A 17875-nucleotide genomic window follows, 5' to 3' on the forward strand; every position below is an offset into this window, starting at 1 on the left:
GATTTGTTGTTTCTGAAGATTGGATCGTTATGAGGGCTCCAAGGGTGAATAACACATATGTCATGGACATGCGCCCGTTGGTTAACTCGTCTGCTCCAGTGACTTGTCTACTTTCAAAGGCGACTGAAGATCAATCGTATCTCTGGCATAGGAGAATGGGCCACGTGCATCCGCGAAAAATGAACCACTTAGTGAAAAACAACTTGGTGTTGGGGGTTCCTTTACGTAGTTTCAATATGCACAACAAATGTGAATCATGTGAAAAAGGAAAAATCAAACGAAAGCCTCATAAACCAAAAATAGTTAACTCAACCCAAAAACCACTTGAATTGCTTCACATGGATCTTTTCGGCCCGATCCATGTTGCTAGCATTGGTGGAATGTCTTATTGCTTAGTTGTCACTGACGATTTCTCTCGTTACTCATGGGTATTTTTCTTAAAAACAAAGGATCAAACCGCTGGTATTTTAAGAGACTTATTCAAACAACTTGAGAAAAATTATTCACTTCCTATTAAGAAAATCCGAAGTGACAACGGCACTGAGTTTAAAAATCATAATATGGATGAGTTATGTCGGGAAATGGGAATAATTCATCAGTTCAGCGCTCCATATGTTCCCCAATAGAATGGAGTTGCAGAACGGAAGAATCGTTCCCTGATTGAGGCGGCCCGCACTATGCTTTCTGAATCAAAATTGCCAATTTTCTTCTGGGCCGAGGCGGTAAACACTGCATGTTATGTGTTAAATCGTGTGCTTACTGTCAAAAGAGAAGATAAAACGTGTTATGAATTGCTTGAAAACAGGAACCGAACTTATCTTATCTGGTTTTCAACCTTTTGGGATTAAGTGTGTTATCAAACGCACCAAAGATACTCCTAAAATGGGGGAAGTTGGTGAAGTTGGGTTCTTTTGGGATATGCCAATGGAACTCCAAACAAACGCGTTTATAACATCAAGAAGCGAATAGTGGAGATCTTGTTTGATATAACTCCTTTGAGTTTCGATCCTCCTCCGTCCGAATTCGGTCCCAAAAGTGGTTATGATTATGATAAATTATTTGATTCGTTTGATCTTCCTGATGTTTCAGAAGAAGATTCGGAGGTTGTATACACACATCATGTGAACAAAGATGAAGTGGATGTGAGCTGGGGAGCAAGTATTCCTACTAATGTGTCTTCGAATGTTCCAGTCGCTGATTCTTCGACCGTAAATGATGTTGTTGCTGAGCAGATCCCCAATGCAGCTGCTCAAACTACAAGTGGAGATCTATACGTTGACTTTTCAGCATATCCCAATGTTGATGCGTCTTCTGGTAATGGTGAGGCTTCTAGTAGTAATGCAAATGCTGAGGGGGAGATTCAATCGAATTTGGGAAACAATCTTCAAGCTCCGGCGATCCCAGTTCCAAGAACAAATGTTCATCATCCTGTTGATAATATTATTGGGAATCCAAATGCAGGAGTGCAAACGCGAAGGAGTATTTCAGAGATGCAATGTCTGTTCTCTGCTATCAAGAAAGAAGAAATCTACAATCTTAGCCTGCATGAATGTTTTATCTCCCAGATAGAGCCGAAGAAATATCAAATGGCTCTGAAGGATAATTCTTGGTGTGAGGCGATGCAAGAAGAGTTAGCTCAGTTCGACAAGTTAATGGTATGGAATTTGGTCGATCTTCCAAAGGGCCAACATGCAATCAACACGAAATGGGTTTTCAAGTGCAAGAAAGACGATAAGGGTGTCGTTGTCAGAAACAAAGCACGGTTGGTTGTTCAAGGCTTCAATCAGGAGGAAGGGATTGATTATACCGAAGTTTATGCACCGGTGGCAAGACTGGAAGCTATTCGTTTGTTTCTAGCCTTTGCTGCACACATGCGTATCAAAGTCTATCAGTTGGATGTGAAAATCGCCTTTCTTTACGGGAAATTGCATGAAACTGTGTATGTGTCCCAACCACTGGGTTTTGAAGCTCCAGGGTTAGACAACAAGGTCTATTTGTTGGACAAGGCTCTCTACGGTCTCCATCAGGCCCCTCGAGCATGGTACGAGACGTTGTCAAAGCATCTATTGGAGCATGGGTTCTCGCGTGGTGCGATTGACTCCACACTGTTCATTTTGAAGAAAGGGGGAGATTTTCTGATTGTGCAAATTTACGTTGATGACATAATTTTTGGTTCTTCAAATGAAGAATTGTGTAGTGAGTTTAAGGCGGTGATGAAGTCAAAATTTGAAATGAGCGCGATGGGCGAGTTATCATTCTTTTTAGGTCTTCAAGTGAGTCAAGGAAAAACCGGGACGTACGTGCATCAGACAAAGTATGTCCACGAGATTCTCAAAAGATTTGGATTGGAAGATAGTTTACCCTATGACACGCGTCTACCGACATATCTCAAGCTTTCACCCGATGATGTGAAAGATCCTGAAGTGGATCCGACTCTATATCGAGCAATGATAGGTTCATTGTTGTATCTTACTGCTTCACGACCAGATATTATGTTCTCTGTTTGTTTGTGTGCTAGGTACCAATCAACTCCGAAGGAGTCTCATTTGAAAGCAGTCAAGCGTATTTTCAGATATCTGAAAGGGACGCCTAGGCTTGGATTGTGGTATCCAGCTGAAGGTGGTCTGGATTTGATGGCGTATGCTGACGCAGATTTCGGAGGGTGCCGGATGAATAGAAAGTCAACCTCCGGCGGCGCACAACTTCTTGGAAATCGTCTTGTCTCTTGGCAATGCAAAAAGCAAGTTGTCGTTTCTCTATCCACGTGCGAGGCTGAGTACATTGCTGCTTCAAGCTGTTGTGCTCAGGTTTTGTTAATTCAGCAGCAAATGAGGGACTACGGTTTGAATTTTACTCGAACTCCTATCCATGTCGATAACAACTCTGCCATTTCCATAACAAACAATCCAGCTAATCACTCACGCACTAAGCACATAGATGTTAGGCATCATTTTATTCGCGACTGTGCTGAGAAGGGTTTAATAGAAGTGGTTAGGGTAGACACCTTGGATAATCTTGCCGACCTGTTTACGAAAACATTTGATCGGGCTAGATTTGAAAATCTGGTCCGAATGATTGGCATGATCAACCCAGAGTAAAATGCTTTCAAAACTCGCATAGAAACTTTATTTTATCTTTTCTGTACAGTTCTTACCGCTTTCGAAAAATTGAAAAACTCCAAAAATATTTTACTTAGTTGTAGGATAAATTTCAGAAAAATACAAAAAACATATGAAAAATCTAAAATGAAGTCGTGTTGAGATATAAGGGAAATGATAGTACATCGGTTAGTCGTATCTGGTGCATGACTATGGCTATATATATATATATATATATATATATATATATATATATATATATATTAACCGTTAAATGTGACAGCTTCATTATACGTTGCTTCGGTAGGTTTTACGCGTAAATAAGAACCTGTCTTTGGTATATAAACATAATGAACTGCGTAACTCGTGTGGCGCATCTCTCGGATATATGGTCTTGGTACCGTAATTTCGTTTGATAGATTACCGAGGTTCTGAGATACGTGGTCTTTATGCTGTTTATCATCTGGGTATCATGGTTGTTTCTTTTACCGGAAAATAACGGGGACGCAAGTCTAGATCTTCCATGATACCATACATACGTGTAAATACCTTAATACATGATGCATTCGACCCAAATAAGTGATAAACAATCACATGTCCCACAAATCAATGCGGGAGTCAAGTTCGTCTCTTTGTATGTACGATGGTACTAAACTGTTCACGGACTTGCTCCTGTGCCCTTTGCATCTGAAATTCAAGTTCCTCCTCAATAAGTGATTCTATCACAAAGGACTTGTTTTCAATTCCAAATAAGTGAGTATCTCACATCAGCTTATACGTCAAAAACAGATGATAAATGGTATACTCACCAGTAAGATGATCTCTCGTGCATACCTTGATACGGGAGTATATTATGAGGTGGGTAAACATAGTTACTGTCAGCTATTAATACACTTAATTCCGTATCTCGAAAACAGTGTTCGAAAGCGTGCTAAAACTTAAGTGGACCACAATACCGTTGAACGTCTTGAACTGTCAACATCATTCTAAAAGATTAAAGCTAAAATGCTATGGTTCTTGTGTTGGGTACTGACAGTAAAACCGATATGATTCCTTTGCTCCGACTTCACAAAAAGATAATTAGTGTAAATATGTTCTTAGGTTTAACCTATTTAATTTAGTTCAAATTGAAAAAAAAACAAAAAAACACAAAAAACACAAAAAGATTTTGCTTTCTTGTTTCTATGTGCGAGTTATCTTATTAAGAATACTCTAGGGTTGTGAAAATTGTTTAAATAAGTTATTAAATATTGGTTGTTTAATATTTCAATTGTTTATTCTGGGGTATTGGAATTTATTTTTTGGGATCCAGGTTTGGGCCGATGTCTCCGGGGTCAAGTTTCTTAATCCGGGGTTAAGTGTTTCAGGTCTGGATCGTTCATCTCAAGATGGAAGATTTGAAGAAGCTGTGTGCGTCTGGATCGTTCATCACAAGATGGAAGATTTGGAAAAGCTGTGTGCGTCTGGATCGTGCATCTCAAGACTGGTGAAGCAGTGATTTCTGAAAAGAAAGTGACGGATGAGATTGCTAAGATTCTGGATCCAATTTGGCTTGCCAACCTGAGGGAAGCACATCTAAAGAAGCTTCGGCGCCTGCCCCTAAAATACAATGAAGAAGATCGTGTTCTAGCGGACCAGTTCATCAAGGTGGTTCAGTTCTGTGTGAAGAACAAGGTCTGGGCAGGAAGCAGCTTCTCGAAGAGAGTATGAAGATTTCAAGTCCAATGAAGACCATGCACTGATCAAGGGGGAGTTTGTTAATGCACTTTAGGTGATAAGTGCATGTCTCCCATTTATTAGGGTCTTTATTGTACATTTGTTGAAAGATAGTCCCAAGTTTATCCTTGGACATTTCGTCCAAGTTTTAGCATAGGCCTTTGTCTGAGATTTGTATAGGTCTAAGGTCAGAGTTTTGTTTGTTTAGGACAAAAGGTCTGAGCTTTGTGTAGTTTGTATTGTCTAGGCTTTCTAGTTCGTCTTGAAAGTCCGGGTTTTGCCTTGTATATATACCTTTATGTGGAATAGACAAGGCGGCGATTCTGTGTGAAATTCTGTGCACCTAATTGTGTGTGTTTTTGTCTGGCGGCTGCTTTGTGTGAGTGACGTCATTCATCTTCCTCATCAAGAATACTCAGTGTATTCTTGATTTCTCTCACAAATCTTGCATACTAGTGTTTCATCTGCAGTGGTTAATCATCAGGTGGATTCCGCACACCTGTTGGTGGCTTTAGCTGAGTGAGATCTTGGATTAGGAGGCCTTACACTAAATGTCCTAAAATATACCCCGTACGCGAGAAACGAGTCCGAAATACCCTTATACTTATAAAAATCAAGAAAAACATAGTTTAGGAGTCTCTCGCGGGGGGCGACCCCCTTGGCTAAAGCCTTCGCGGGCCGTGATTGGCTTGGATTGCCGGTCAAGGCATCCCGCCACATGGCAGGTGACTCAGCAGACCTATACATTGACTCGACCAAGCTATACTCGACACGTGCTCTCTCGCGGGCCGCGAGAGAGTTAGCTGATGTCTTCGCGGCTGCGAGCCGCCTTTGATCAGCCTATAAATAGTGGTCGACAAGCTCATTTGATTTTTGTTCAGAAATCGAATTCTCTCTCAACTTTCTGTAGGCAATTATTATACTCGGGCATAATACCCACTATAAAAGCGAAGCTCTGCCTCGTTGTAAGTACTATAACCCTGCTGTTACCCAACACGATCGATTTAGGGCTCAGTAACGCATGTCAAGGCTCTGCCTGGCCCAGTTGTTGGAATTCTGTCTCGAGTTGTACGGTTAATGTGATTTGGGTTATTTTACTAACACGTGTGCATTGTTTAATTTTAATAGATAATAACCAGGAGAATCACCAGGAAGCTATAGTAGCATCACCTAAGTCAACAATGTAAGTACATTCACTTTTTCTCACTATTTGAGAGTATATTTTTGTGAGTCAAAATGTTTTACCAAAACCTCAAATGTTTTCAAATACAATTACAGTGATTAAGTCTTTGTAATTCTACAATTGTTGCCAGTATTATGTGGTTTGTATACAGTACTTGATAACCTTCACAATTGGGCACAGGTATCCAATGTGTGATATGACCATAGTCACAGATGCGTCGAGTGACACGTACTGACCGAGTAATTGTGTAGATATAAACATTGTAATCACCCTTAATACTGTAATGTGTAAACAACTGATGCTTTGCAAAATGGAATGTACTTGACAGTATTTCTTGCTGATAAAATGTTTTAAAAATTTATTTCCGGAAACACAATTTGAAAGCCAATAGAAGCCAGCTGGAGAGCACTAAAGGCTTGGAAAAGTGGCTATAAAAGTTACCTAAATAAAAAGGAGTTTTTGTTCTCAATAATTAGGGTTTATCCCTACAAATGTATTGTCAAATGAACTTGGATTTTATCCCAACGATTTGTTATAAAAAGTTTGGTGATTTACTGTGATAAAAATATTTTCTAACTACGGTCCTGATGTCTCATTTCCGCTGCTAAATTAATAAACACCGATACCACTGATCTGGATCGCGCGGCACCCGCTCCCGGGGTAGGGGTCGGGGGTTGCGACAGAGAGTGGTATCAGAGCTACAGCCACTAGTTTAACCCAAAGAAGTGTTCTGCTGACACTTAAATTCTGTGTTAGGAAATAACTTATGTGATTACGTGTAAATATTGTTTTGTGTTATTTGACTACTTGTTAGTTTACAGTATGAGTGAACAAGGAACTTCGGACGCTTATCGTCATATAGCTAGTTCACCAAAAGATGAAGGAACATCATCTCAACCTAATCCCTCAGGATACTTAGCAGATACTGAGGAAGGGATATTTATTTTTAAGGCACAGTCTGAGGAACCCTTCACTACTAAAAAGAGAGGTTGGTTTAATAGAGGAGCACATGAGAGAAGAAAGAGAATGAAGAAGTTGCAACAATAGAGAGTGATACTTAGAGCTAATAGGGAAGCAAATGCACAGACTCAGGAAACAGTCAATAGGCCATCTTGGGAAGAGGAACTAGATAGACAGCTGGCCGATTTCCATATACTAGCCACTACAGCAGTAGATACTAACCTAAACCAAATAGCCGAACCGCCACTGTTACCTTTATTCCCAGACCAACAAATGCTAGAACCCGACCAGGAAGACCAGTTTCCAATTCCAGATGTAGATCCTTAAGAGATTCCCAGAATTCCCCCACTAAACCCCATAGCTCAGTACACTGACCTTAATCCTTTAGATCCCTTTTGGAACAGCGAATGGTGGATGCAGAGTGTGATACACAATCCATACCCTTATGGAAAACCTATCCCTCGACACCCTGATCCAGTACCAGCACCCATGCCACCTATGAGCCAGGAAAATTTGGAGGAACTTCGCTCATTTGGTGACGAATTAGTAGAATAAGGAGATAGAATTCGTCAAATAGGAGAGAAGCTTATGTGGAAACATGTCGAGCGCGATATACATGATTGGATACATAATACCTAGAAAATGCCTAGATATATGTGTAATTTTGTATTTTGATAAAAAAATATATATAGATAGACTAAAATAGATACGGATACATAGCTACTAGTATATCTGATTTCCAGTTGTAGTATGTAACCGATGCATATATATATAGAAAAGAGTAAAAGTCGCAATGATCGACGTTTTTGATCAAATTGTTTGTGTGATTGTATATAAATATTTGTACTAAATTTATTCTGTGATAATTAATACTTAATAATTGTTCACAATTCAGATGGACAACAAAGTAAATCAGGAAAACCAAAATAATGAGAATAACAGAAACCAAATAGATAACAGTGCCATCCAACATATAGTAGCACAAGGAATTATAGATGCTATGCCCTATATTATCAAGACTGTTAAAGAAGCAGAAAATAATAAATCTGCAAATGGAAGTAAACGCCAACACACTGAGCCAAGTCACAGTGTGAAAGATAATAACGGACCTATTATCCAAGCTCCAATTCCTAAAAGAAGAAGAACCGCTTCTTACGGTTGTTCTTATAAAGAATTCTTGGCCTGCAAACCAATAGAATTCTCAGGCAATGAAGGAGCCATTGCAGCCTTACGTTGGATAGAAAAGACAGAAGCAGTCATAAAAATAAGTAAATGCACAGATGAAGATAAGATTATATTTGCTTCTAATCTTTTAAAAAATGCAGCCTTAGAATGGTGGAATACGATTCTCCAGTCTAGGGGAAGTGACAGAGTTTATAATATGGAATGGACCAACTTTAAGGAAATGGTTGAAAGAAAATTTTGTCCTCCTTATTAAAAGGAACAAATCGCCAATAAGTTCCTAAATCTTAAAATGACTGGAATAGACTGCAAAGGTTACACTACCATATTCTTCGAATTAGGGGTGAGCAAAAGGAAAAACCCAACCCTACCCGACCATTACCCGACCTACCCGAGAACCGATCAAACATAAAATATAGAACCGATTCACTACCCTAAATATAGGGTCGGTTCCGGTCCATAGGTCCAATTCGGGTTTCACCATGAAAAGAACCGAGAACCGACCCGACCTGACCCGATTTTATATGAAAAATTGGAACCGATCTAAATACCTAGGTACTTGGGTTCGGGTCGGGTTGGGTATATTTTCGGTTCGGTTCTCGGTTATTTTCGGTCCGGACCTAAACTTGCTCACCCCTACTTCGAATATGCTAGGGTAGTGCCAACCTTAGCCTCACCTGAACCAGTGTTAATCTTCCGTTACATTTGGGGATTAATTAGTGAGATTAGAGACGTAGTCAAGGCAACTAGACCGCAAACCATAGAAGAAGCAGTAGAACTAGCAAATACCTTGACTGATGAATTGGTACGCATATATGAGGAAAACCAGAGAAAGAACCTAGCTCAAAAGCTTACCCAGGAATTTCACTACGGTAATTCCTATCGTAGAAAAGGAACAGGTTCTTCTGCACCCTACTGTAAGTTTTGTAAAAAGAAGCACTCAGGAAAGTGTGTTGTGTCCTGCAACTTTTGCAAGTACTCAGAACATAAGGAAGAAGATTGTAGGAGGAAGGCTAGTGTGCCAGGATATGCTACAATTGTGGAGAGACTGGTCACATCAAACCGAACTGTCCGAAACTAACACTAGCCACAACCAACAAGGCTAAGACAACTGAAGCTCCCAAGAAAAATGCCAGAGCGTTTGTTCTGACAGCTGAGGAAGCCAAGATGATTCCGGATGTGGTTGCCGGTACGTTCTTAGTTAATAATATATTTGCCAAAGTATTATTTGACTCTCGTATAAACCAAAGTTTTATCAATATTTCTTTCTACAAACTTCTCGACCAACCCTTAGCAAAACTTCAACAAGATTGTCTGGTAGAGACAGCAAACGGAGAATCCATTAAGATAAGTGAAATCTTGCAGGAAGCAAGAAAAAAAATCCTGAACCATCATTTCTTTGCTAACCTTTACCCAATGAATCTTGCCGGATTCGATGTTGTATTAGGAATGGATTGGTTGGTAGCCAATCGTGGCAATATTTTATGTGATCAAAAGTCAGTGCAAGTAAGTATACCAACAGGTGAAAAGTTCACAATTAAAGGAGATAAGCCAACCAGATCGACAAAATTCATCTCTGTTATGAAAGCTGCAAGTTATGAAAGGAAAGGAGGAGTAGTTGATTTTTGTAATCATTAATACTAAAGGAAAAGAATTAAAAGATATTCCCGTAATATCTAAATTCTCAGACGTTTTTCCAGAAGAACTACCTAGACTACTGCCTGATAGAGAGGTTGAATTTAGGATTCACCTAATACCAGGCACGGCACCAATTGCCAAAGTACCATATCGATTAGCACCAACGGAAATGCAGGAACTGAAGAAACAGTTGGACGAACTTCTTGACAAAGGTTTTATACAACCAAGTTCTTCACCGTGGGGAGCACCGGTGTTATTTGTTAAGAAGAAAGACGGATCGATGCGTATGTACATTGATTACCGAGACTTGAACAAGGTTACGTTCAAGAATCAGTACCCACTACCGAGAATCGATGATCTGTTCGATCAACTTCAAGGAGCTCGATTCTTTTCTAAGATCGACTTACGCTCAGGATATCATCAACTGAAAGTGTAGGAAGAGGACATTCCTAAAACTGCTTTCAGAACAAGTACGGTCATTATGAATTTACCGTTATGCCATTTGGTTTAACAAATGCCCCAGATGTATTTATGGACATGATGAACAGGATATGAAGCCATACCTGGATAAATTCATAATTGTCTTTATAGATGATATTCTAATTTACTTTAGGGGGTAAAGAGGAACATGCGGCGCATCTGCATACACTTCTAACATTGTTGAGAAAAGAGAAGCTTTATGCTAAATTCTCAAAATGTGAATTTTGGTTACAAGAAGTGCAATTCCTTGAACATCTGGTTAATCATGAAGGAATTCATGTGGATCCCACAAAGATCGAGGCGATTACTAAGTGGAAAGTCCCTGAGTCGCCAACGGAAGTAAGAAGTTTTCTTGGACTAGCAGGATATTATAGACAGTTTATCTGAGATTTATCTAGAATAGCCATTCCATTAACCAAACTGACCTTCAAATCAGTTAAGTTTGAATGGGGACCAAAACAGGAAGAAACTTTTAAGATTCTTAAGCAAAGGTTAACCAACGCACCCATACTCGCATTACTAGAAGGAACTGAAGACTTTATAGTCTATTGCGATGCGTCTAAGTTAGGATATGGATGTGTTAAGTTTGAATGGGGACCAAAACAGGAAGAAACTTTTAAGATTCTTAAGAAAAGGTTAACCAACGCACCCATACTCGCATTACTAGAAGGAACTGAAGACTTTATAGTCTATTGCGATGCGTCTAAGTTAGGATATGGATGTGTGTTGATGCAACGTCAAAAAGTTATAGCTTATGCCTCTAGACAACTTAAGAAACATGAAGAGAATTATACAACCCATGATCTAGAGTTAGGTGGCATAGTTTTTGCCCTTAATATTTGGAGACACTATTTATATGGAAATAAATTCGTTGTCTTCACCGATCATGAGAGTTTAAGGTACATTTTTGGGCAAAAAGAATTAAATATGAGACAGAGACGCTGGATGGAAATTCTTAGCGATTATGATTGTGATATTCAGTACCATGCTGGGAAAGCTAATGTAGTAGCTGATGCTTTAAGTCGAAAGTATCATAAAAAGCCGAGACTAGTACGTTCTCTCAGATTAAATCTACAAGTAGATTTAAATAATCAAATTAGAAAGGTACATGAAACAGCAATCAAGGACGATGCTGAAGGTTTAAAAGGAACGATTAAGGAATTAGAAAAAGGAACAGATGGAATTTGGAAATTCCATAAGAAAAGGATGTGGATACCTAAACAAGGAAACCTACGCCACAGGATTCTAGAAGAAGCTCATAAGTCTAAATATACGATACATCCCGGAAGTGATAAGATGTATCAAGATCTAAGAAAGAATTTCTGGTGGATAAGAATGAAAAAGGATATAGCAAACTATGTTGCTAAATGTTAACTTGTTCACAAGTTAAAGCTGAACATCAGAAACCCTCAGGATTATTGCAACAGTTAGAGATACCAATATGGAAATGGGAATTGATAACAATCGACTTTGTTACCAAATTACCCAAGACAAGAAAAGGAAATAATACAATCTGGGTGATTGTTGACAGACTGACCAAATCTGCTCATTTCTTACCAATGAAGGAAACTTTCAGTATGGAACAATTAGCCAACTATATGTAAATGAAATAGTTTCATTATATGGAATTCCGTTATCTATCGTATTTGATAGAGATGGCCGTTTTACTTCTCATTTTTGGACAAGTTTCCAAAAATCAATGGGAACCAGGTTAAATCTAAGCACGGCTTATCATCTACAGACGGACGGACAAAGCGAAAGGACAATTCAGACGATGGAAGATATGCTTAGAGCCTGTGTAATTGATTTTGGAGGAAAATGGGATGATCATTTACCATTAATAGAATTTTTCTAGAATAACAGCTATCATACAAGTATTAATGCCGCACCACTTGAAGCACTTTATGGACGAAAGTGCAAAAGTCCAGTCTGTTGGGCAGAGATTGGAGAAAAGCAACTATCTGGACCAGAAATAGTGCAAGAAACAACCGATAAGATAATTCAAGTCAAGGAAAGACTAAAAGCAGCACGAGATCATCAAAAGAGTTATGCATATAACAGAAGAAACCCTTTAGAATTTCAAGTAGGAGATAAAGTATTATTAAGAGTTTCTCCATGGAAAGGAGTAGTCAGATTCGTTAAAAGAGGAAAGCTAAGCCCCAGGTATGTTGGACCTTTTGAGATTATTATAAGAATAGGACCCGTAGCCTATCAGCTACAACTGCCAGAGGAAATGGCAGGAATACATGATGTGTTTCATGTATGTAATCTCAAAAAGTGTTTAGCAGACAAATCATTAGTGATACCTCTTAAGGACATAAAGGTAAATGAGAAAAATAAGTTTATCAAGAAACCCATTCAGATTGAAGATAGAAAGATCAAGAATCTCAAACACAAGAGACTAGTTCTGGTCAAAGTAAAATGGGATTCCAAGAGAGGACCAGAATACACTTGGGAACTCGAATCAGAAATGCAAAGGAAATACCCACACCTGTTCCAGTAGACCTCAAGGACGAGATCTAAAACAAGGTGGAGAGGATATAACAACCCTCCTAAAACATACTTGGACACCCTTAAATGTCCTAAAATATACCCCGTACGCGAGAAACGAGCCCGAAATACCCTTATACTTATAAAAATCAAGAAAAACAAAGTTTAGGAGTCTCTCGCGGGGCGCGACCTTCTTGGCTAAAGCCTTCGCGGACCGCGACTGGCTTAGATTGCCGGTCAAGGCATCCCGCCACGTGGCAGGTGACTCAGCAGACTTATACATTGACTCGACCAAGCTATACTCGACACGTGCTCTCTCGCGGGCCGCGAGAGAGTTAGCTGATGTCTTCGCGGGCCGCGAGCCGCATTTGATCAACCTATAAATAGTGGTCAACAGGCTCATTTGATTTTTGTTCAGAAATCAAATTCACTCTCAACTTTCTGTAGGCAATTATTATACTCGGGCATAATACCCACTATAAAAGCGAAGCTCTGTCTCGTTGTAAGTACTATAACCCTACTGTTACCCTACACGATTGATTTAGGGCTGCGTAACGCATGTCAAGGCTCTGCCTGACTCAGTCGTTGGAGTTCTATCTCGTGTTACACCCGATTGATCTAGGATTCCGTAATGCATGTCAAGGCTTTACCTGACTCAGTCATTGGAATTCTGTCTCGAGTTGTACGGTTAATGTGATTTGGGTTATTTTACTAACACATGTGCATTGTTTAATTTTAATAGATAATAACCAGGAGAATCACCAGGAGGGCATAGTAGTATCACCTAAGTCAACAATGTAAGTCCATTCACTTTTTCTCACTATTTGAGAGTACTTTTTTTTGAGTCAAAATGTTTTACCAAAACCTCAAATGTTTTCAAATACAATTACAGTGATTAAGTATCTGTAATTCTACAATTGCTGCCAGTATTATTGGGTTTGTATACAGTACTTGATAACCTTCACAAATGGGCACAGGTATCCGATGTGTGATATGACCATAATCACAGATCCGTCGAGTGACACGTACTGACCGAGTAATTGTGTAGATATAAAAATTGTAATCGCCCTTAATACTGTAATGTGTAAACAACTGATGCTTTGCAAAATGGAATGTACTTGCCAGTATTTCTTGCTGATTAAATGTTTTAAAAACACGTTTCGGGTACCACAATGTGAAAACCAATAGAAGCCAGCTGGAAAGCAGTAAAGACTTGGAAAAGTGGCTATAAAAGTTACCTAAATAAAAAGGAGTTTTTGTTCTCAATAATTAGGGTTTATCCCTACAAGTGTATTGTCAAATGAACTTGGGTTTTATGCCAATGATTTGTTATAAAATGTTTGGTATTTTACTCTGATAAAAATATTTCCTAACTACGGTCCTGATGTCTCATTTCTGCTGCTAAATTAATAAACACCGATACCACTGATCTGGATGTCGCGGCACCCGCTCCCGGGATAGGAGTCGGGGTTTGCGATAGTAACCTTATCGAAGGCTTCGACAGAGCACACATAACATTATCTTCAGGTACCCAATTAACTATTGATAATGCATTATTTTCTAGTAAATCCAGAATAAATTTACTTAGCTTTAAAGATATTCGAAAAAACGGTTACCACCTAAAAACAATATCGGAAAATAATATTGAATATCTTCAAATTACTTCAAACAAAAATGGCCATGAAACCATTGTTGAACAATAGAAGCCTTATCCTCTGGATTATATTGTACTAATATCAATCCTATCGAATCATACATGGTGAGTAACCAAAAGCTATTAGATAAAGACACATTCAATATATGGCATGACCGTCTAGGTCACCCTAGTAGCATAATGATGAGACGAATAATCAAAAGTGCAACCGGGCACCCTCTTAAAAACTTAAAAGTTTTGCTACCACAGGATTTATCATGTGCAGCATGCTCTTTGGGCAAACTTATAACTCGCCCCTCACGAACTAAATTGATACAGGATACCCCATCATTTTTAGAAAGAATCCAAGGGGATATTTGTTGGCCTATTCATCCTTCGTGTGGACTATTCCACTATTTCTTGGTCTTAATAGACGCATCCTCAAGGTGGTCACATGTGAGCCATTTAGCTACTCGAAATGTAGCATTTGCCCGACTTTTAGCTCAAATCATACACTTGAGAGCCAATTTCCCCAAAAATCAACTTAAAAACATCCGAATGGATAATGCGGGAGAGTTCACATCTTAAGCGTTTAAGGATTATTATATGTCAATCGGGATCAATGTTGAACATTCAGTACCTCATGTTCACACACAAAACGGTTTAGCTGATTCTTTGATTAAACGCTTACAAATAATCGCTAGACCACTCTTAGTGAGATGTAAACTACCATTTTCTGCATGGGGCCATGCTATTTTGCATGCCGCTGCACTGATTAGATTATGACCAACTGCTGATCACGAATACTCTCCATTGCAACTGGTCTCCGGACGAGAACCAAGTTTGTCCCACCTTAGAATTTTTGGTTGCGCGGTATACGTACCAATACCGCCACCACAACGTACTACAATGGGACCCCAAAGAAGACTGGGTATCTATATTGGTTTTAACTCCCCGTCCATAATTAAATATTTAACACCAATGACGGGAGACATGTTTACAGCACGGTATGCTAACTGTTATTTTGATGAAACAATGTTCCCAGACTTAGGGGGGATAAGAACAAAGAAAGACTTGTAATACAAGAAATAACGTGGAATGCATCATCGTTATCAAATCTCGACCCCCAAAGTGGTCAATGTGAATATGAAGTCCAAAAGATTATACATTTTCAAAGAATAGCAAATGAATTACCAAATGCATTCACGGACACAAATAGAGTGACAAAGTCACATATACCAGCATCAAATGCTCCTGCTCGAATTAAAGTAGTCCCGAAAGCGATTACTATACAACGAAAATGTGGGAGACCAATCGGTTCCAAAGATAAGAACCCACGGAAATGAAAAGAGCACAATAACGCAGGTGGTGAAAACTCTCAAAAGATTATAAATGAAACCCCGGTAGAGGTAAATGTCCCGGAAGAGACAACTATGATTCCAGAGGAAAATGAAGTTTCAGAAGAAACACCAGTACCGAACGAAAATGAGATCTCTATTAATTATGTACAAGATAGTACAATGTGGAACCGGAATAAAACACGTGTTGATGATATATTCGCATATGCTATAACAACGGATGTAATGAATGAAAATGATTACGTACCTAAAACTTTAGAAGAGTGCATGCACAGAAATGATTGGCCAAGATGGCAAGAAGCCATAAATGCCGAATTAAATTCGCTCGAAAGCGACATGTTTTCGGACTGTAGTCCGAACACCTATAGACGTCAAACTAGTAGGTTATAAATGGGTATTTGCAATAAAGAGAAATGAAAAGAATGAGATTGTACGATATAAGGCTCGACTAGTAGCACAAGGGTTTTCCCAAATCCTAGGAGTTGATTATGAGGAAACGTATTCCCATGTAGTGGATGCGATAACCCTTAGTTAGGTTCCTAATCGGCTTCACAATCTCTGAAGGACTTCATGTGAGACTAATGGATGTCGTCACCGCATACTTATACGGAACACTTGAAAATGACATCTAGATGAAAATCCCTAAAGGATTAAAATTGCCTGAAGCATTAAAATCAACACCTCGAGATATGTGTTCCATAAAGCTCCAAAGATCTTTATTTGGTCTCAAACAATCAAGTCGTATGTGGTACAATCGACTTAGTGAATATCTCGAAAAAGAAGGATACAAGTCTGATGTAATCAGTCCATGTGTCTTTATAAAATGATCACTCTCAAATTTCACTATAATACCAGTCTATGTTGATGATATCAACATCATCGGATCTCCTGAAGAGATAGAAAAAGCTGCTCAGTTGTTAAAGAAGGAATTTGAAATGAAAGATCTTGGTATGACAAAATTATGCATCGGACTACTATTTGAGTGTCTGTGCAATGGCACATTTGTCCATCAATCAAACTACATCCAGAAGATGTTAGTACGTTTCAACATGGATAAAGCACATCGGTTTAGCGTACCTATGGTTGTTCGACCGCTGGATCCACACAAGGATCCTTATCGCCCTCAAGAAGAAGGCGAAGAAGTACTTGGTCCGGAATTACCGTACTTAAGCGCGATCGGTGCCCTTATGTATCTTGCAAATAACACAAGACCTGACATTGCATTTGCAATTCATGTACTGGCGAGATACAGTTCGAATCCAACACGTAGACACTGGAATGGTGTAAAACACATATTTTGGTATATTTGTGGGACACAAGACTTAGGTCTTTTCTATCAGAAAGTTTAAAAGTCCCAGCTTGTTGGGTATGCTGATGCCGGATATCTATCAGATCCTCACAAAGCAAAATCTCAGACAAGTTATATATTCACATACGGTGGCACAACAATTTCTTGGAAGTCAACTATGCAAACACTTACAACAACATCATCGAATCATGCCGAATTGATAGCACTATATGATACTGGTCGAGAACGCGTCTGGTTGAGATCAATGATTAATCACATACAAGAAGCATGCGGATTATAACAGATCAAGAAGGAGCCGACGATTATTTATGAAGACAATGCTGCTTGCATAGCTCAGATCAGAGAAGGTTACATCAAGATTGATCGAACAAAGCACATTTCACCAAAGTTCTTCTCAACATATGACTGGCAGAAAGAAAGGGAAATTGATGTTCGCAAGATCAAGTCAAGTGAAAATTTAGCTGACCTGTTCACAAAATCTTTACCTAGAAGCAGTTTCGAGCAGTTATCACATAAGATTGGGTTTCGTAGGTTAAAAGACGTTAGCTAAATTGAGGGGGGGGGGGCATTATACACACTGTAATCTTTTCCTTGACTATGTTTTGTTCCATTGGGTTTTCTTAGTAAGGTTTTTAACGAGGCAACATAACTGGTTTGCAGTATCAGCTTATCTCATAGGTCCTGAAGTATCGTTTTAACATCCTCCTGAAGCATGTTGTTAACAGTGTATAATGAACAAGTAATGTATATCTGAGGGGGAGTGTTATGAATCAGATATACATACATAATACACCTTATGGGTTTTTCTCCCAATAACCGTTTTGGCTT

The sequence above is a fragment of the Helianthus annuus genome, chromosome 5, assembly GCF_002127325.2.
Source record: "Helianthus annuus cultivar XRQ/B chromosome 5, HanXRQr2.0-SUNRISE, whole genome shotgun sequence".
Lineage (NCBI taxonomy): Eukaryota > Viridiplantae > Streptophyta > Magnoliopsida > Asterales > Asteraceae > Helianthus > Helianthus annuus.